Source organism: Scyliorhinus torazame, chromosome 5, assembly GCF_047496885.1.
Source record: "Scyliorhinus torazame isolate Kashiwa2021f chromosome 5, sScyTor2.1, whole genome shotgun sequence".
Taxonomy (NCBI): domain Eukaryota; kingdom Metazoa; phylum Chordata; class Chondrichthyes; order Carcharhiniformes; family Scyliorhinidae; genus Scyliorhinus; species Scyliorhinus torazame.
Window position 1 is genome coordinate 124,153,140 of NC_092711.1, and position 20,251 is coordinate 124,173,390.

The following is a 20,251-nucleotide window of genomic DNA, read 5'->3' on the forward strand; positions in this document are numbered from 1 at the left end:
CAAACCCAAATCTGCGATGGTAGTACACACAGAATGGGGGCAGCATTTACAGTGTGAGACGGTTGCACACACTATGAGTGTGAAAGCTGTATTGAGCCCAGTGGAAAGATGCGCTGCTGTTCCTCGAGTGTTTGTTGAGCTTCTTTGGAACATTTCAGGAGGCCGAGGTCCGGAAGGTCAGCGTTAAGATGCAGCTCTCCAGTCAGTTCAATTCTCCACTTTGGCTCTGTAGATTAGATGGGTCACGTCCCTGTGAAGTTAACGCAGATCATGTTAAGTTCGATCTAATTTCTACATCTCGTGGTTTTATATGTTGAAACATCTGTTTTTGAAAGAAACAGCAGTCGACTTGTAATAAGTGGCCTCGCCTCTCAGCCTCACCATGCGAATCTGCAGCAACACAGTGAGGTTGCACATTGTACACGTCCGTTGATTGCCAGCTGTTTCTGTAGTGTAGTGGTTATCACATTCGCCTAACACGCGAAAGGTCCCCGGTTCGAAACCGGGCAGAAACATCTCGTATTTCCAGTTTAGTCTGTTGCTGACTATTGCCGCAATCTCGTAACTGGTCTTCATCAACGAGAAATAGCAAAATGCATGCACCCGTCTGGTTGTGGTTATTTTCGAAAGCCCTGCCTTCTCAATTTAACTTCCACTTCAAGCAAAACATAACTTATCTTCAGTTCTGTAAAGTTCGATTCCTGATTGTTTTATAAGTTGAGACATCGGTTTTAAAGAAACGGCTGTCTTCTTGTAATAAGTGACATGGCCTCTCAGACGAACCATGAGAAGCTGCAGCAACACAGTGAGGTTGAACATTGCACAAGTCCATTGATTACTGCACCGCCAGCGGTTTCTGTAGTGTAGTGGTTAGCACATTCCCCTAACATGCGAAAGGTCCCCGGGGCCATACCGGGTAGAAACATCAAGTGCTTCTCATGTTGTGTGAGGAATGTTTGCACAAAGTACTTTTGTTCCCCCATCTCGTATGTTCGAGGATTATGAGGTTTAGACTCTCATGAGCCACTGAAATAAATTCCACATTAAGTAACAAGCACTGAATTTTCGACAGGCAATGAGAAGAAAAGGACCTTCCTATTTTGGATATTCGGAGCTAGTTCATCCACAACAGAATTTCATGCATTTACAAATGCAGATAAACATACTTATTCACCATCTCAAACATGTCTAAATGAACGACAAATGCAACTTACTGCGGATGCTTCATTCTGAAACAAAAACAGAACATACTGGACAATCTCAGCAGGACTGACAGCCTCTGTGGAGCGAGATGGCAGCGGTCGTTCCGGGCCTGGGTGACTCTTTGTCAAAGCTGGAGAACTGGAAATGGGGTCAGATTCAGACTAATGTGGATGGGGCGGGGTTGGCGTGCCCTATTGGGCCTCGATAGAGTGGTCAGCAATAGGTGGAAAATGACGAAAATGTCTCGGACAGAAAGAAAAAGGGAATGTAAATGAGGCTAATCAAGGTGCTGATAGTGGCGCCTCAAGAGATCAGAATGTGTTAATCGCAGAAAGTAAGCAGTGTGTCAGCGAACAATTGGCGACAGGGATCAGATTGCTCAAGTAGGATGGTATGGGCTGGGGGAGGGGGGCAATGCTGAGGGTAAAACATATCAATGCAAGGAATTAAAATAAGATGATGGATACAGATGGTGGAGGGGGAAGAAGCAGATGGTGGAGGGGGAAGAGAGGTTACACAGTCTGATGTTGTTGAACTGAATAAAATGAAACATACAGAGAGCTGCCTGAATCTACTGGAATAAGTCAATAGAAGTAAGTGAATATCCACACATAGACAAGCTTTTAGAAAATGTCTTGATTGTCTCGGGAACGTATTGGTTCCCTGCTGTGTGAGCTCAGCTTCTCAAAGGAAACCCAATGTGAATGAATCCCGCCGAATGCGCCACAGAGGCTCAACAAGGAATAGCAAAATGCATGCACCCGGCTTGGCCAGTGGCGCAATGGATAACGCGTCTGACTACGAATCAGGAGATTCTAAGTTCGACTCCTGGCTGGCTCGGAATTCGAACTTTTGGCGTGCGCTTTAACTCACTGGGTGGGACAGCTGATTCTTGATGCAGAGCAAAGTGAGCAGAACGTCTTCAATTCTCGTATCGAAAGTTGATCCGACATCTGCGGAAGATACTGGAACGACTCAGCGAGTCAGGCGGGATTTGTCGACAGGACAACACAGCTCGTCTTTCACCATCACTTTTCATTAAAACCGGGACGGGTTAGAAATGTCGGACGTTTTAACCAAGTCAAATCCCGGTGGGAGCAAACAGAATAACAGGAAAGCGCTCTGACAGGGTGCAAGTCAGGAGAGATTAAATGAGAAAAGGCCTAGGGTTCCCTGGCCACAGAGTGAGGTGAGCATCGAATGAGAGAATAATTACACCACAGTATGAGGCCATTCCAGCCGCTGTGTCTGTGCCAGCTCTCAGCAACTACCGCCCGGATACAAAGACGAAGTGGAAACAAGATTCAAACCCAAATCTGCGATGGTAGTACACACAGAATGGGGGCAGCATTTACAGTGTGAGACGGTTGCACACACTATGAGTGTGAAAGCTGTATTGAGCCCAGTGGAAAGATGCGCTGCTGTTCCTCGAGTGTTTGTTGAGCTTCTTTGGAACATTTCAGGAGGCCGAGGTCCGGAAGGTCAGCGTTAAGATGCAGCTCTCCAGTCAGTTCAATTCTCCACTTTGGCTCTGTAGATTAGATGGGTCACGTCCCTGTGAAGTTAACGCAGATCATGTTAAGTTCGATCTAATTTCTACATCTCGTGGTTTTATATGTTGAAACATCTGTTTTTGAAAGAAACAGCAGTCGACTTGTAATAAGTGGCCTAGCCTCTCAGCCTCACCATGCGAATCTGCAGCAACACAGTGAGGTTGCACATTGTACACGTCCGTTGATTGCCAGCTGTTTCTGTAGTGTAGTGGTTATCACATTCGCCTAACACGCGAAAGGTCCCCGGTTCGAAACCGGGCAGAAACATCTCGTATTTCCAGTTTAGTCTGTTGCTGACTATTGCCGCAATCTCGTAACTGGTCTTCATCAACGAGAAATAGCAAAATGCATGCACCCGTCTGGTTGTGGTTATTTTCGAAAGCCCTGCCTTCTCAATTTAACTTCCACTTCAAGCAAAACATAACTTATCTTCAGTTCTGTAAAGTTCGATTCCTGATTGTTTTATAAGTTGAGACATCGGTTTTAAAGAAACGGCTGTCTTCTTGTAATAAGTGACATGGCCTCTCAGACGAACCATGAGAAGCTGCAGCAACACAGTGAGGTTGAACATTGCACAAGTCCATTGATTACTGCACCGCCAGCGGTTTCTGTAGTGTAGTGGTTAGCACATTCCCCTAACATGCGAAAGGTCCCCGGGGCCATACCGGGTAGAAACATCAAGTGCTTCTCATGTTGTGTGAGGAATGTTTGCACAAAGTACTTTTGTTCCCCCATCTCGTATGTTCGAGGATTATGAGGTTTAGACTCTCATGAGCCACTAAAATAAATTCCACATTAAGTCACAAGCACTGAATTTTCGACAGGCAATGAGAAGAAAAGGACCTTCCTATTTTGGATATTCGGAGCTAGTTCATCCACAACAGAATTTCATGCATTTACAAATGCAGATAAACATACTTATTCACCATCTCAAACATGTCTAAATGAACGACAAATGCAACTTACTGCGGATGCTTCATTCTGAAACAAAAACAGAACATACTGGACAATCTCAGCAGGACTGACAGCCTCTGTGGAGCGAGATGGCAGCGGTCGTTCCGGGCCTGGGTGACTCTTTGTCAAAGCTGGAGAACTGGAAATGGGGTCAGATTCAGACTAATGTGGATGGGGCGGGGTTGGCGTGCCCTATTGGGCCTCGATAGAGTGGTCAGCAATAGGTGGAAAATGACGAAAATGTCTCGGACAGAAAGAAAAAGGGAATGTAAATGAGGCTAATCAAGGTGCTGATAGTGGCGCCTCAAGAGATCAGAATGTGTTAATCGCAGAAAGTAAGCAGTGTGTCAGCGAACAATTGGCGACAGGGATCAGATTGCTCAAGTAGGATGGTATGGGCTGGGGGAGGGGGGCAATGCTGAGGGTAAAACATATCAATGCAAGGAATTAAAATAAGATGATGGATACAGATGGTGGAGGGGGAAGAAGCAGATGGTGGAGGGGGAAGAGAGGTTACACAGTCTGATGTTGTTGAACTGAATAAAATGAAACATACAGAGAGCTGCCTGAATCTACTGGAATAAGTCAATAGAAGTAAGTGAATATCCACACATAGACAAGCTTTTAGAAAATGTCTTGATTGTCTCGGGAACGTATTGGTTCCCTGCTGTGTGAGCTCAGCTTCTCAAAGGAAACCCAATGTGAATGAATCCCGCCGAATGCGCCACAGAGGCTCAACAAGGAATAGCAAAATGCATTCACCCGGCTGGGCCAGTGGCGCAATGGATAACGCGTCTGACTACGAATCAGGAGATTCCAGGTTCGACTCCTGGCTGGCTCGAAATTCGAACTTTTGGCGTGCGCTTTAACTCACTGGGTGGGACAGCTGATTCTTGATGCAGAGCAAAGTGAGCAGAACGTCTTCAATTCTCGTATCGAAAGTTGATCCGACATCTGCGGAAGATACTGGAACGACTCAGCGAGTCAGGCGGGATTTGTCGACAGGACAACACAGCTCGTCTTTCACCATCACTTTTCATTAAAACCGGGACGGGTTAGAAATGTCGGACGTTTTAACCAAGTCAAATCCCGGTGGGAGCAAACAGAATAACAGGAAAGCGCTCTGACAGGGTGCAAGTCAGGAGAGATTAAATGAGAAAAGGCCTAGGGTTCCCTGGCCACAGAGTGAGGTGAGCATCGAATGAGAGAATAATTACACCACAGTATGAGGCCATTCCAGCCGCTGTGTCTGTGCCAGCTCTCAGCAACTACCGCCCGGATACAAAGACGAAGTGGAAACAAGATTCAAACCCAAATCTGCGATGGTAGTACACACAGAATGGGGGCAGCATTTACAGTGTGAGACGGTTGCACACACTATGAGTGTGAAAGCTGTATTGAGCCCAGTGGAAAGATGCGCTGCTGTTCCTCGAGTGTTTGTTGAGCTTCTTTGGAACATTTCAGGAGGCCGAGGTCCGGAAGGTCAGCGTTAAGATGCAGCTCTCCAGTCAGTTCAATTCTCCACTTTGGCTCTGTAGATTAGATGGGTCACGTCCCTGTGAAGTTAACGCAGATCATGTTAAGTTCGATCTAATTTCTACATCTCGTGGTTTTATATGTTGAAACATCTGTTTTTGAAAGAAACAGCAGTCGACTTGTAATAAGTGGCCTAGCCTCTCAGCCTCACCATGCGAATCTGCAGCAACACAGTGAGGTTGCACATTGTACACGTCCGTTGATTGCCAGCTGTTTCTGTAGTGTAGTGGTTATCACATTCGCCTAACACGCGAAAGGTCCCCGGTTCGAAACCGGGCAGAAACATCTCGTATTTCCAGTTTAGTCTGTTGCTGACTATTGCCGCAATCTCGTAACTGGTCTTCATCAACGAGAAATAGCAAAATGCATGCACCCGTCTGGTTGTGGTTATTTTCGAAAGCCCTGCCTTCTCAATTTAACTTCCACTTCAAGCAAAACATAACTTATCTTCAGTTCTGTAAAGTTCGATTCCTGATTGTTTTATAAGTTGAGACATCGGTTTTAAAGAAACGGCTGTCTTCTTGTAATAAGTGACATGGCCTCTCAGACGAACCATGAGAAGCTGCAGCAACACAGTGAGGTTGAACATTGCACAAGTCCATTGATTACTGCACCGCCAGCGGTTTCTGTAGTGTAGTGGTTAGCACATTCCCCTAACATGCGAAAGGTCCCCGGGGCCATACCGGGTAGAAACATCAAGTGCTTCTCATGTTGTGTGAGGAATGTTTGCACAAAGTACTTTTGTTCCCCCATCTCGTATGTTCGAGGATTATGAGGTTTAGACTCTCATGAGCCACTAAAATAAATTCCACATTAAGTCACAAGCACTGAATTTTCGACAGGCAATGAGAAGAAAAGGACCTTCCTATTTTGGATATTCGGAGCTAGTTCATCCACAACAGAATTTCATGCATTTACAAATGCAGATAAACATACTTATTCACCATCTCAAACATGTCTAAATGAACGACAAATGCAACTTACTGCGGATGCTTCATTCTGAAACAAAAACAGAACATACTGGACAATCTCAGCAGGACTGACAGCCTCTGTGGAGCGAGATGGCAGCGGTCGTTCCGGGCCTGGGTGACTCTTTGTCAAAGCTGGAGAACTGGAAATGGGGTCAGATTCAGACTAATGTGGATGGGGCGGGGTTGGCGTGCCCTATTGGGCCTCGATAGAGTGGTCAGCAATAGGTGGAAAATGACGAAAATGTCTCGGACAGAAAGAAAAAGGGAATGTAAATGAGGCTAATCAAGGTGCTGATAGTGGCGCCTCAAGAGATCAGAATGTGTTAATCGCAGAAAGTAAGCAGTGTGTCAGCGAACAATTGGCGACAGGGATCAGATTGCTCAAGTAGGATGGTATGGGCTGGGGGAGGGGGGCAATGCTGAGGGTAAAACATATCAATGCAAGGAATTAAAATAAGATGATGGATACAGATGGTGGAGGGGGAAGAAGCAGATGGTGGAGGGGGAAGAGAGGTTACACAGTCTGATGTTGTTGAACTGAATAAAATGAAACATACAGAGAGCTGCCTGAATCTACTGGAATAAGTCAATAGAAGTAAGTGAATATCCACACATAGACAAGCTTTTAGAAAATGTCTTGATTGTCTCGGGAACGTATTGGTTCCCTGCTGTGTGAGCTCAGCTTCTCAAAGGAAACCCAATGTGAATGAATCCCGCCGAATGCGCCACAGAGGCTCAACAAGGAATAGCAAAATGCATGCACCCGGCTTGGCCAGTGGCGCAATGGATAACGCGTCTGACTACGAATCAGGAGATTCTAAGTTCGACTCCTGGCTGGCTCGGAATTCGAAATTTTGGCGTGCGCTTTAACTCACTGGGTGGGACAGCTGATTCTTGATGCAGAGCAAAGTGAGCAAAACGTCTTCAATTCTCGTATCGAAAGTTGATCCGACATCTGCGGAAGATACTGGAACAACTCAGCGAGTCAGGCGGCATTTGTCGACAGGACAACACAGCTCGTCTTTCACCATCACTTTTCATTAAAACCGGGACGGGTTAGAAATGTCGGACGTTTTAACCAAGTCAAATCCCGGTGGGAGCAAGCAGAATAACAGGAAAGCGCTCTGACAGGGTGCAAGTCAGGAGAGATTAAATGAGAAAAGGCCTAGGGTTCCCTGGCCACAGAGTGAGGTGAGCATCGAATGAGAGAATAATTACACCACAGTATGAGGCCATTCCAGCCGCTGTGTCTGTGCCAGCTCTCAGCAACTACCGCCCGGATACAAAGACGAAGTGGAAACAAGATTCAAACCCAAATCTGCGATGGTAGTACACACAGAATGGGGGCAGCATTTACGGTGTGAGACGGTTGCACACACTATGAGTGTGAAAGCTGTATTGAGCCCAGTGGAAAGATGCGCTGCTGTTCCTCGAGTGTTTGTTGAGCTTCTTTGGAACATTTCAGGAGGCCGAGGTCCGGGAGGTCAGCGTTAAGATGCAGCTCTCCAGTCAGTTCAATTCTCCACTTTGGCTCTGTGGATTAGTTGGGTCACGTCCCTGTGAAGTTAACGCAGATCATGTTAAGTTCGATCTAATTTCTACATCTCGTGGTTTTATATGTTGAAACATCTGTTTTTGAAAGAAACAGCAGTCGTCTTGTAATAAGTGGCCTAGCCTCTCAGCCTCACCATGCGAATCTGCAGCAACACAGTGAGGTTGCACATTGTACACGTCCGTTGATTGCCAGCTGTTTCTGTAGTGTAGTGGTTATCACATTCGCCTTACACGCGAAAGGTCCCCGGTTCGAAACCGGGCAGAAACATCTCGAACTTCCAGTTTAGTCTGTTGCTGACTATTGCCGCAATCTCGTAACTGGTCTTCATCAACGAGGAATAGCAAAATGCATGCACCCGTCTGGTTGTGGTTATTTACGAAAGCCCTGCATTCTCAATTTAACTTCCACTTCAAGCAAAACATAACTTATCTTCAGGTCTGTAAAGTTCGATTCCTGATTGTTTTATAAGTTGAGACATCGGTTTTAAAGAAACGGCTGTCTTCTTGTAATAAGTGACATGGCCTCTCAGACGAACCATGAGAAGCTGCAGCAACACAGTGAGGTTGAACATTGCACAAGTCCAATGATTACTGCACCGCCAGCGGTTTCTGTAGTGTAGTGGTTAGCACATTCCCCTAACATGCGAAATGTCCCCGGGGCCATACCAGGTAGAAACATCAAGTGCTTCTCATGTTGTGTGAGGAATGTTTGCACAAAGTACTTTTGTTCCCCCATCTCGTATGTTCGAGGATTATGAGGTTTAGACTCTCATGAGCCACTAAAATAAATTCCACATTAAGTCACAAGCACTGAATTTTCGACAGGCAATGAGAAGAAAAGGACCTTCCTATTTTGGATATTCGGAGCTAGTTCATCCACAACAGAATTTCATGCATTTACAAATGCAGATAAACATACTTATTCACCATCTCAAACATGTCTAAATGAACGACAAATGCAACTTACTGCGGATGCTTCATTCTGAAACAAAAACAGAACATACTGGACAATCTCAGCAGGACTGACAGCCTCTGTGGAGCGAGATGGCAGCGGTCGTTCCGGGCCTGGGTGACTCTTTGTCAAAGCTGGAGAACTGGAAATGGGGTCAGATTCAGACTAATGTGGATGGGGCGGGGTTGGCGTGCCCTATTGGGCCTCGATAGAGTGGTCAGCAATAGGTGGAAAATGACGAAAATGTCTCGGACAGAAAGAAAAAGGGAATGTAAATGAGGCTAATCAAGGTGCTGATAGTGGCGCCTCAAGAGATCAGAATGTGTTAATCGCAGAAAGTAAGCAGTGTGTCAGCGAACAATTGGCGACAGGGATCAGATTGCTCAAGTAGGATGGTATGGGCTGGGGGAGGGGGGCAATGCTGAGGGTAAAACATATCAATGCAAGGAATTAAAATAAGATGATGGATACAGATGGTGGAGGGGGAAGAAGCAGATGGTGGAGGGGGAAGAGAGGTTACACAGTCTGATGTTGTTGAACTGAATAAAATGAAACATACAGAGAGCTGCCTGAATCTACTGGAATAAGTCAATAGAAGTAAGTGAATATCCACACATAGACAAGCTTTTAGAAAATGTCTTGATTGTCTCGGGAACGTATTGGTTCCCTGCTGTGTGAGCTCAGCTTCTCAAAGGAAACCCAATGTGAATGAATCCCGCCGAATGCGCCACAGAGGCTCAACAAGGAATAGCAAAACGCATTCACCCGGCTGGGCCAGTGGCGCAATGGATAACGCGTCTGACTACGAATCAGGAGATTCCAGGTTCGACTCCTGGCTGGCTCGAAATTCGAACTTTTGGCGTGCGCTTTAACTCACTGGGTGGGACAGCTGATTCTTGATGCAGAGCAAAGTGAGCAGAACGTCTTCAATTCTCGTATCGAAAGTTGATCCGACATCTGCGGAAGATACTGGAACAACTCAGCGAGTCAGGCGGCATTTGTCGACAGGACAACACAGCTCGTCTTTCACCATCACTTTTCATTAAAACCGGGACGGGTTAGAAATGTCGGACGTTTTAACCAAGTCAAATCCCGGTGGGAGCAAGCAGAATAACAGGAAAGCGCTCTGACAGGGTGCAAGTCAGGAGAGATTAAATGAGAAAAGGCCTAGGGTTCCCTGGCCACAGAGTGAGGTGAGCATCGAATGAGAGAATAATTACACCACAGTATGAGGCCATTCCAGCCGCTGTGTCTGTGCCAGCTCTCAGCAACTACCGCCCGGATACAAAGACGAAGTGGAAACACATTCAAACCCAAATCTGCGATGGTAGTACACACAGAATGGGGGCAGCATTTACGGTGTGAGACGGTTGCACACACTATGAGTGTGAAAGCTGTATTGAGCCCAGTGGAAAGATGCGCTGCTGTTCCTCGAGTGTTTGTTGAGCTTCTTTGGAACATTTCAGGAGGCCGAGGTCCGGGAGGTCAGCGTTAAGATGCAGCTCTCCAGTCAGTTCAATTCTCCACTTTGGCTCTGTGGATTAGTTGGGTCACGTCCCTGTGAAGTTAACGCAGATCATGTTAAGTTCGATCTAATTTCTACATCTCGTGGTTTTATATGTTGAAACATCTGTTTTTGAAAGAAACAGCAGTCGTCTTGTAATAAGTGGCCTAGCCTCTCAGCCTCACCATGCGAATCTGCAGCAACACAGTGAGGTTGCACATTGTACACGTCCGTTGATTGCCAGCTGTTTCTGTAGTGTAGTGGTTATCACATTCGCCTTACACGCGAAAGGTCCCCGGTTCGAAACCGGGCAGAAACATCTCGAACTTCCAGTTTAGTCTGTTGCTGACTATTGCCGCAATCTCGTAACTGGTCTTCATCAACGAGGAATAGCAAAATGCATGCACCCGTCTGGTTGTGGTTATTTACGAAAGCCCTGCATTCTCAATTTAACTTCCACTTCAAGCAAAACATAACTTATCTTCAGGTCTGTAAAGTTCGATTCCTGATTGTTTTATAAGTTGAGACATCGGTTTTAAAGAAACGGCTGTCTTCTTGTAATAAGTGACATGGCCTCTCAGACGAACCATGAGAAGCTGCAGCAACACAGTGAGGTTGAACATTGCACAAGTCCAATGATTACTGCACCGCCAGCGGTTTCTGTAGTGTAGTGGTTAGCACATTCCCCTAACATGCGAAAGATCCCCGGGGCCATACCAGGTAGAAACATCAAGTGCTTCTCATGTTGTGTGAGGAATGTTTGCACAAAGTACTTTTGTTCCCCCATCTCGTATGTTCGAGGATTATGAGGTTTAGACTCTCATGAGCCACTAAAATAAATTCCACATTAAGTCACAAGCACTGAATTTTCGACAGGCAATGAGAAGAAAAGGACCTTCCTATTTTGGATATTCGGAGCTAGTTCATCCACAACAGAATTTCATGCATTTACAAATGCAGATAAACATACTTATTCACCATCTCAAACATGTCTAAATGAACGACAAATGCAACTTACTGCGGATGCTTCATTCTGAAACAAAAACAGAACATACTGGACAATCTCAGCAGGACTGACAGCCTCTGTGGAGCGAGATGGCAGCGGTCGTTCCGGGCCTGGGTGACTCTTTGTCAAAGCTGGAGAACTGGAAATGGGGTCAGATTCAGACTAATGTGGATGGGGCGGGGTTGGCGTGCCCTATTGGGCCTCGATAGAGTGGTCAGCAATAGGTGGAAAATGACGAAAATGTCTCGGACAGAAAGAAAAAGGGAATGTAAATGAGGCTAATCAAGGTGCTGATAGTGGCGCCTCAAGAGATCAGAATGTGTTAATCGCAGAAAGTAAGCAGTGTGTCAGCGAACAATTGGCGACAGGGATCAGATTGCTCAAGTAGGATGGTATGGGCTGGGGGAGGGGGGCAATGCTGAGGGTAAAACATATCAATGCAAGGAATTAAAATAAGATGATGGATACAGATGGTGGAGGGGGAAGAAGCAGATGGTGGAGGGGGAAGAGAGGTTACACAGTCTGATGTTGTTGAACTGAATAAAATGAAACATACAGAGAGCTGCCTGAATCTACTGGAATAAGTCAATAGAAGTAAGTGAATATCCACACATAGACAAGCTTTTAGAAAATGTCTTGATTGTCTCGGGAACGTATTGGTTCCCTGCTGTGTGAGCTCAGCTTCTCAAAGGAAACCCAATGTGAATGAATCCCGCCGAATGCGCCACAGAGGCTCAACAAGGAATAGCAAAATGCATGCACCCGGCTGGGCCAGTGGCGCAATGGATAACGCGTCTGACTACGAATCAGGAGATTCTAAGTTCCACTCCTGGCTGGCTCGGAATTCGAACTTTTGGCGTGCGCTTTAACTCACTGGGTGGGACAGCTGATTCTTGATGCAGAGCAAAGTGAGCAGAACGTCTTCAATTCTCGTATCGAAAGTTGATCCGACATCTGCGGAAGATACTGGAACAACTCAGCGAGTCAGGCGGCATTTGTCGACAGGACAACACAGCTCGTCTTTCACCATCACTTTTCATTAAAACCGGGACGGGTTAGAAATGTCGGACGTTTTAACCAAGTCAAATCCCGGTGGGAGCAAGCAGAATAACAGGAAAGCGCTCTGACAGGGTGCAAGTCAGGAGAGATTAAATGAGAAAAGGCCTAGGGTTCCCTGGCCACAGAGTGAGGTGAGCATCGAATGAGAGAATAATTACACCACAGTATGAGGCCATTCCAGCCGCTGTGTCTGTGCCAGCTCTCAGCAACTACCGCCCGGATACAAAGACGAAGTGGAAACACATTCAAACCCAAATCTGCGATGGTAGTACACACAGAATGGGGGCAGCATTTACGGTGTGAGACGGTTGCACACACTATGAGTGTGAAAGCTGTATTGAGCCCAGTGGAAAGATGCGCTGCTGTTCCTCGAGTGTTTGTTGAGCTTCTTTGGAACATTTCAGGAGGCCGAGGTCCGGGAGGTCAGCGTTAAGATGCAGCTCTCCAGTCAGTTCAATTCTCCACTTTGGCTCTGTGGATTAGTTGGGTCACGTCCCTGTGAAGTTAACGCAGATCATGTTAAGTTCGATCTAATTTCTACATCTCGTGGTTTTATATGTTGAAACATCTGTTTTTGAAAGAAACAGCAGTCGTCTTGTAATAAGTGGCCTAGCCTCTCAGCCTCACCATGCGAATCTGCAGCAACACAGTGAGGTTGCACATTGTACACGTCCGTTGAATGCCAGCTGTTTCTGTAGTGTAGTGGTTATCACATTCGCCTTACACGCGAAAGGTCCCCGGTTCGAAACCGGGCAGAAACATCTCGAACTTCCAGTTTAGTCTGTTGCTGACTATTGCCGCAATCTCGTAACTGGTCTTCATCAACAAGGAATAGCAAAATGCATGCACCCGTCTGGTTGTGGTTATTTACGAAAGCCCTGCATTCTCAATTTAACTTCCACTTCAAGCAAAACATAACTTATCTTCAGGTCTGTAAAGTTCGATTCCTGATTGTTTTATAAGTTGAGACATCGGTTTTAAAGAAACGGCTGTCTTCTTGTAATAAGTGACATGGCCTCTCAGACGAACCATGAGAAGCTGCAGCAACACAGTGAGGTTGAACATTGCACAAGTCCAATGATTACTGCACCGCCAGCGGTTTCTGTAGTGTAGTGGTTAGCACATTCCCCTAACATGCGAAAGATCCCCGGGGCCATACCAGGTAGAAACATCAAGTGCTTCTCATGTTGTGTGAGGAATGTTTGCACAAAGTACTTTTGTTCCCCCATCTCGTATGTTCGAGGATTATGAGGTTTAGACTCTCATGAGCCACTAAAATAAATTCCACATTAAGTCACAAGCACTGAATTTTCGACAGGCAATGAGAAGAAAAGGACCTTCCTATTTTGGATATTCGGAGCTAGTTCATCCACAACAGAATTTCATGCATTTACAAATGCAGATAAACATACTTATTCACCATCTCAAACATGTCTAAATGAACGACAAATGCAACTTACTGCGGATGCTTCATTCTGAAACAAAAACAGAACATACTGGACAATCTCAGCAGGACTGACAGCCTCTGTGGAGCGAGATGGCAGCGGTCGGTCCGGGTCTGGGTGACTCTTTGTCAAAGCTGGAGAACTGGAAATGGGGTCAGATTCAGACTAATGTGGATGGGGCGGGGTTGGCGTGCCCTATTGGGCCTCGATAGAGTGGTCAGCAATAGGTGGAAAATGACGAAAATGTCTCGGACAGAAAGAAAAAGGGAATGTAAATGAGGCTAATCAAGGTGCTGATAGTGGCGCCTCAAGAGATCAGAATGTGTTAATCGCAGAAAGTAAGCAGTGTGTCAGCGAACAATTGGCGACAGGGATCAGATTGCTCAAGTAGGATGGTATGGGCTGGGGGAGGGGGGCAATGCTGAGGGTAAAACATATCAATGCAAGGAATTAAAATAAGATGATGGATACAGATGGTGGAGGGGGAAGAAGCAGATGGTGGAGGGGGAAGAGAGGTTACACAGTCTGATGTTGTTGAACTGAATAAAATGAAACATACAGAGAGCTGCCTGAATCTACTGGAATAAGTCAATAGAAGTAAGTGAATATCCACACATAGACAAGCTTTTAGAAAATGTCTTGATTGTCTCGGGAACGTATTGGTTCCCTGCTGTGTGAGCTCAGCTTCTCAAAGGAAACCCAATGTGAATGAATCCCGCCGAATGCGCCACAGAGGCTCAACAAGGAATAGCAAAATGCATGCACCCGGCTGGGCCAGTGGCGCAATGGATAACGCGTCTGACTACGAATCAGGAGATTCTAAGTTCGACTCCTGGCTGGCTCGGAATTCGAACTTTTGGCGTGCGCTTTAACTCACTGGGTGGGACAGCTGATTCTTGATGCAGAGCAAAGTGAGCAGAACGTCTTCAATTCTCGTATCGAAAGTTGATCCGACATCTGCGGAAGATACTGGAACAACTCAGCGAGTCAGGCGGCATTTGTCGACAGGACAACACAGCTCGTCTTTCACCATCACTTTTCATTAAAACCGGGACGGGTTAGAAATGTCGGACGTTTTAACCAAGTCAAATCCCGGTGGGAGCAAGCAGAATAACAGGAAAGCGCTCTGACAGGGTGCAAGTCAGGAGAGATTAAATGAGAAAAGGCCTAGGGTTCCCTGGCCACAGAGTGAGGTGAGCATCGATTGAGAGAATAATTACACCACAGTATGAGGCCATTCCAGCCGCTGTGTCTGTGCCAGCTCTCAGCAACTACCGCCCGGATACAAAGACGAAGTGGAAACAAGATTCAAACCCAAATCTGCGATGGTAGTACACACAGAATGGGGGCAGCATTTACGGTGTGAGACGGTTGCACACACTATGAGTGTGAAAGCTGTATTGAGCCCAGTGGAAAGATGCGCTGCTGTTCCTCGAGTGTTTGTTGAGCTTCTTTGGAACATTTCAGGAGGCCGAGGTCCGGGAGGTCAGCGTTAAGATGCAGCTCTCCAGTCAGTTCAATTCTCCACTTTGGCTCTGTGGATTAGTTGGGTCACGTCCCTGTGAAGTTAACGCAGATCATGTTAAGTTCGATCTAATTTCTACATCTCGTGGTTTTATATGTTGAAACATCTGTTTTTGAAAGAAACAGCAGTCGTCTTGTAATAAGTGGCCTAGCCTCTCAGCCTCACCATGCGAATCTGCAGCAACACAGTGAGGTTGCACATTGTACACGTCCGTTGATTGCCAGCTGTTTCTGTAGTGTAGTGGTTTTCACATTCGCCTTACACGCGTAAGGTCCCCGGTTCGAAACCGGGCAGAAACATCTCGAACTTCCAGTTTAGTCTGTTGCTGACTATTGCCGCAATCTCGTAACTGGTCTTCATCAACGAGGAATAGCAAAATACATGCACCCGTCTGGTTGTGGTTATTTACGAAAGCCCTGCATTCTCAATTTAACTTCCACTTCAAGCAAAACATAACTTATCTTCAGGTCTGTAAAGTTCGATTCCTGATTGTTTTATAAGTTGAGACATCGGTTTTAAAGAAACGGCTGTCTTCTTGTAATAAGTGACATGGCCTCTCAGACGAACCATGAGAAGCTGCAGCAACACAGTGAGGTTGAACATTGCACAAGTCCAATGATTACTGCACCGCCAGCGGTTTCTGTAGTGTAGTGGTTAGCACATTCCCCTAACATGCGAAAGGTCCCCGGGGCCATACCAGGTAGAAACATCAAGTGCTTCTCATGTTGTGTGAGGAATGTTTGCACAAAGTACTTTTGTTCCCCCATCTCGTATGTTCGAGGATTATGAGGTTTAGACTCTCATGAGCCACTAAAATAAATTCCACATTAAGTCACAAGCACTGAATTTTCGACAGGCAATGAGAAGAAAAGGACCTTCCTATTTTGGATATTCGGAGCTAGTTCATCCACAACAGAATTTCATGCATTTACAAATGCAGATAAACATACTTATTCACCATCTCAAACATGTCTAAATGAACGACAAATGCAACTTACTGCGGATGCTTCATTCTGAAACAAAAACAGAACATACTGGACAATCTCAGCAGGACTGACAGCCTCTGTGGAGCGAGATGGCAGCGGTCGTTCCGGGCCTGGGTGACTCTTTGTCAAAGCTGGAGAACTGGAAATGGGGTCAGATTCAGACTAATGTGGATGGGGCGGGGTTGGCGTGCCCTATTGGGCCTCGATAGAGTGGTCAGCAATAGGTGGAAAATGACGAAAATGTCTCGGACAGAAAGAAAAAGGGAATGTAAATGAGGCTAATCAAGGTGCTGATAGTGGCGCCTCAAGAGATCAGAATGTGTTAATCGCAGAAAGTAAGCAGTGTGTCAGCGAACAATTGGCGACAGGGATCAGATTGCTCAAGTAGGATGGTATGGGCTGGGGGAGGGGGGCAATGCTGAGGGTAAAACATATCAATGCAAGGAATTAAAATAAGATGATGGATACAGATGGTGGAGGGGGAAGAAGCAGATGGTGGAGGGGGAAGAGAGGTTACACAGTCTGATGTTGTTGAACTGAATAAAATGAAACATACAGAGAGCTGCCTGAATCTACTGGAATAAGTCAATAGAAGTAAGTGAATATCCACACATAGACAAGCTTTTAGAAAATGTCTTGATTGTCTCGGGAACGTATTGGTTCCCTGCTGTGTGAGCTCAGCTTCTCAAAGGAAACCCAATGTGAATGAATCCCGCCGAATGCGCCACAGAGGCTCAACAAGGAATAGCAAAATGCATGCACCCGGCTGGGCCAGTGGCGCAATGGATAACGCGTCTGACTACGAATCAGGAGATTCTAAGTTCCACTCCTGGCTGGCTCGGAATTCGAACTTTTGGCGTGCGCTTTAACTCACTGGGTGGGACAGCTGATTCTTGATGCAGAGCAAAGTGAGCAGAACGTCTTCAATTCTCGTATCGAAAGTTGATCCGACATCTGCGGAAGATACTGGAACAACTCAGCGAGTCAGGCGGCATTTGTCGACAGGACAACACAGCTCGTCTTTCACCATCACTTTTCATTAAAACCGGGACGGGTTAGAAATGTCGGACGTTTTAACCAAGTCAAATCCCGGTGGGAGCAAGCAGAATAACAGGAAAGCGCTCTGACAGGGTGCAAGTCAGGAGAGATTAAATGAGAAAAGGCCTAGGGTTCCCTGGCCACAGAGTGAGGTGAGCATCGAATGAGAGAATAATTACACCACAGTATGAGGCCATTCCAGCCGCTGTGTCTGTGCCAGCTCTCAGCAACTACCGCCCGGATACAAAGACGAAGTGGAAACACATTCAAACCCAAATCTGCGATGGTAGTACACACAGAATGGGGGCAGCATTTACGGTGTGAGACGGTTGCACACACTATGAGTGTGAAAGCTGTATTGAGCCCAGTGGAAAGATGCGCTGCTGTTCCTCGAGTGTTTGTTGAGCTTCTTTGGAACATTTCAGGAGGCCGAGGTCCGGGAGGTCAGCGTTAAGATGCAGCTCTCCAGTCAGTTCAATTCTCCACTTTGGCTCTGTGGATTAGTTGGGTCACGTCCCTGTGAAGTTAACGCAGATCATGTTAAGTTCGATCTAATTTCTACATCTCGTGGTTTTATATGTTGAAACATCTGTTTTTGAAAGAAACAGCAGTCGTCTTGTAATAAGTGGCCTAGCCTCTCAGCCTCACCATGCGAATCTGCAGCAACACAGTGAGGTTGCACATTGTACACGTCCGTTGATTGCCAGCTGTTTCTGTAGTGTAGTGGTTATCACATTCGCCTTACACGCGAAAGGTCCCCGGTTCGAAACCGGGCAGAAACATCTCGAACTTCCAGTTTAGTCTGTTGCTGACTATTGCCGCAATCTCGTAACTGGTCTTCATCAACGAGGAATAGCAAAATGCATGCACCCGTCTGGTTGTGGTTATTTACGAAAGCCCTGCATTCTCAATTTAACTTCCACTTCAAGCAAAACATAACTTATCTTCAGGTCTGTAAAGTTCGATTCCTGATTGTTTTATAAGTTGAGACATCGGTTTTAAAGAAACGGCTGTCTTCTTGTAATAAGTGACATGGCCTCTCAGACGAACCATGAGAAGCTGCAGCAACACAGTGAGGTTGAACATTGCACAAGTCCAATGATTACTGCACCGCCAGCGGTTTCTGTAGTGTAGTGGTTAGCACATTCCCCTAACATGCGAAAGATCCCCGGGGCCATACCAGGTAGAAACATCAAGTGCTTCTCATGTTGTGTGAGGAATGTTTGCACAAAGTACTTTTGTTCCCCCATCTCGTATGTTCGAGGATTATGAGGTTTAGACTCTCATGAGCCACTAAAATAAATTCCACATTAAGTCACAAGCACTGAATGTTCGACAGGCAATGAGAAGAAAAGGACCTTCCTATTTTGGATATTCGGAGCTAGTTCATCCACAACAGAATTTCATGCATTTACAAATGCAGATAAACATACTTATTCACCATCTCAAACATGTCTAAATGAACGACAAATGCAACTTACTGCGGATGCTTCATTCTGAAACAAAAACAGAACATACTGGACAATCTCAGCAGGACTGACAGCCTCTGTGGAGCGAGATGGCAGCGGTCGGTCCGGGTCTGGGTGACTCTTTGTCAAAGCTGGAGAACTGGAAATGGGGTCAGATTCAGACTAATGTGGATGGGGCGGGGTTGGCGTGCCCTATTGGGCCTCGATAGAGTGGTCAGCAATAGGTGGAAAATGACGAAAATGTCTCGGACAGAAAGAAAAAGGGAATGTAAATGAGGCTAATCAAGGTGCTGATAGTGGCGCCTCAAGAGATCAGAATGTGTTAATCGCAGAAAGTAAGCAGTGTGTCAGCGAACAATTGGCGACAGGGATCAGATTGCTCAAGTAGGATGGTATGGGCTGGGGGAGGGGGGCAATGCTGAGGGTAAAACATATCAATGCAAGGAATTAAAATAAGATGATGGATACAGATGGTGGAGGGGGAAGAAGCAGATGGTGGAGGGGGAAGAGAGGTTACACAGTCTGATGTTGTTGAACTGAATAAAATGAAACATACAGAGAGCTGCCTGAATCTACTGGAATAAGTCAATAGAAGTAAGTGAATATCCACACATAGACAAGCTTTTAGAAAATGTCTTGATTGTCTCGGGAACGTATTGGTTCCCTGCTGTGTGAGCTCAGCTTCTCAAAGGAAACCCAATGTGAATGAATCCCGCCGAATGCGCCACAGAGGCTCAACAAGGAATAGCAAAATGCATGCACCCGGCTGGGCCAGTGGCGCAATGGATAACGCGTCTGACTACGAATCAGGAGATTCTAAGTTCGACTCCTGGCTGGCTCGGAATTCGAACTTTTGGCGTGCGCTTTAACTCACTGGGTGGGACAGCTGATTCTTGATGCAGAGCAAAGTGAGCAGAACGTCTTCAATTCTCGTATCGAAAGTTGATCCGACATCTGCGGAAGATACTGGAACAACTCAGCGAGTCAGGCGGCATTTGTCGACAGGACAACACAGCTCGTCTTTCACCATCACTTTTCATTAAAACCGGGACGGGTTAGAAATGTCGGACGTTTTAACCAAGTCAAATCCCGGTGGGAGCAAGCAGAATAACAGGAAAGCGCTCTGACAGGGTGCAAGTCAGGAGAGATTAAATGAGAAAAGGCCTAGGGTTCCCTGGCCACAGAGTGAGGTGAGCATCGATTGAGAGAATAATTACACCACAGTATGAGGCCATTCCAGCCGCTGTGTCTGTGCCAGCTCTCAGCAACTACCGCCCGGATACAAAGACGAAGTGGAAACAAGATTCAAACCCAAATCTGCGATGGTAGTACACACAGAATGGGGGCAGCATTTACGGTGTGAGACGGTTGCACACACTATGAGTGTGAAAGCTGTATTGAGCCCAGTGGAAAGATGCGCTGCTGTTCCTCGAGTGTTTGTTGAGCTTCTTTGGAACATTTCAGGAGGCCGAGGTCCGGGAGGTCAGCGTTAAGAT

General features: G+C 46.2%; 12 non-coding genes across 12 annotated transcripts; all 12 read left to right on the plus strand.

The window, feature by feature from the left end:
* Positions 1 to 442: 442 nt before the first annotated feature.
* On the plus strand, positions 443 to 515 carry trnav-aac (transfer RNA valine (anticodon AAC)). Its single transcript has one exon. It is a non-coding gene; the product is annotated as a tRNA-Val (tRNA).
* Positions 516 to 2,950: 2,435 nt separating this feature from the next.
* trnav-aac (transfer RNA valine (anticodon AAC)) lies at positions 2,951 to 3,023 on the plus strand. The gene has a single exon. It is a non-coding gene; the product is annotated as a tRNA-Val (tRNA).
* Positions 3,024 to 4,478: 1,455 nt separating this feature from the next.
* On the plus strand, positions 4,479 to 4,551 carry trnar-acg (transfer RNA arginine (anticodon ACG)). The gene has a single exon. It is a non-coding gene; the product is annotated as a tRNA-Arg (tRNA).
* Positions 4,552 to 5,458: 907 nt separating this feature from the next.
* trnav-aac (transfer RNA valine (anticodon AAC)) lies at positions 5,459 to 5,531 on the plus strand. Its single transcript has one exon. It is a non-coding gene; the product is annotated as a tRNA-Val (tRNA).
* Positions 5,532 to 7,966: 2,435 nt separating this feature from the next.
* trnav-uac (transfer RNA valine (anticodon UAC)) lies at positions 7,967 to 8,039 on the plus strand. Its single transcript has one exon. It is a non-coding gene; the product is annotated as a tRNA-Val (tRNA).
* Positions 8,040 to 9,494: 1,455 nt separating this feature from the next.
* Positions 9,495 to 9,567, plus strand: trnar-acg (transfer RNA arginine (anticodon ACG)). The gene has a single exon. It is a non-coding gene; the product is annotated as a tRNA-Arg (tRNA).
* A 906-nt stretch (positions 9,568 to 10,473) lies between these two features.
* trnav-uac (transfer RNA valine (anticodon UAC)) lies at positions 10,474 to 10,546 on the plus strand. Its single transcript has one exon. It is a non-coding gene; the product is annotated as a tRNA-Val (tRNA).
* Positions 10,547 to 12,980: 2,434 nt separating this feature from the next.
* trnav-uac (transfer RNA valine (anticodon UAC)) lies at positions 12,981 to 13,053 on the plus strand. Its single transcript has one exon. It is a non-coding gene; the product is annotated as a tRNA-Val (tRNA).
* A 1,455-nt stretch (positions 13,054 to 14,508) lies between these two features.
* trnar-acg (transfer RNA arginine (anticodon ACG)) lies at positions 14,509 to 14,581 on the plus strand. The gene has a single exon. It is a non-coding gene; the product is annotated as a tRNA-Arg (tRNA).
* A 907-nt stretch (positions 14,582 to 15,488) lies between these two features.
* Positions 15,489 to 15,561, plus strand: trnav-uac (transfer RNA valine (anticodon UAC)). The gene has a single exon. It is a non-coding gene; the product is annotated as a tRNA-Val (tRNA).
* Positions 15,562 to 17,995: 2,434 nt separating this feature from the next.
* On the plus strand, positions 17,996 to 18,068 carry trnav-uac (transfer RNA valine (anticodon UAC)). The gene has a single exon. It is a non-coding gene; the product is annotated as a tRNA-Val (tRNA).
* A 1,455-nt stretch (positions 18,069 to 19,523) lies between these two features.
* On the plus strand, positions 19,524 to 19,596 carry trnar-acg (transfer RNA arginine (anticodon ACG)). Its single transcript has one exon. It is a non-coding gene; the product is annotated as a tRNA-Arg (tRNA).
* The last annotated feature ends 655 nt before the right edge of the window (positions 19,597 to 20,251 follow it).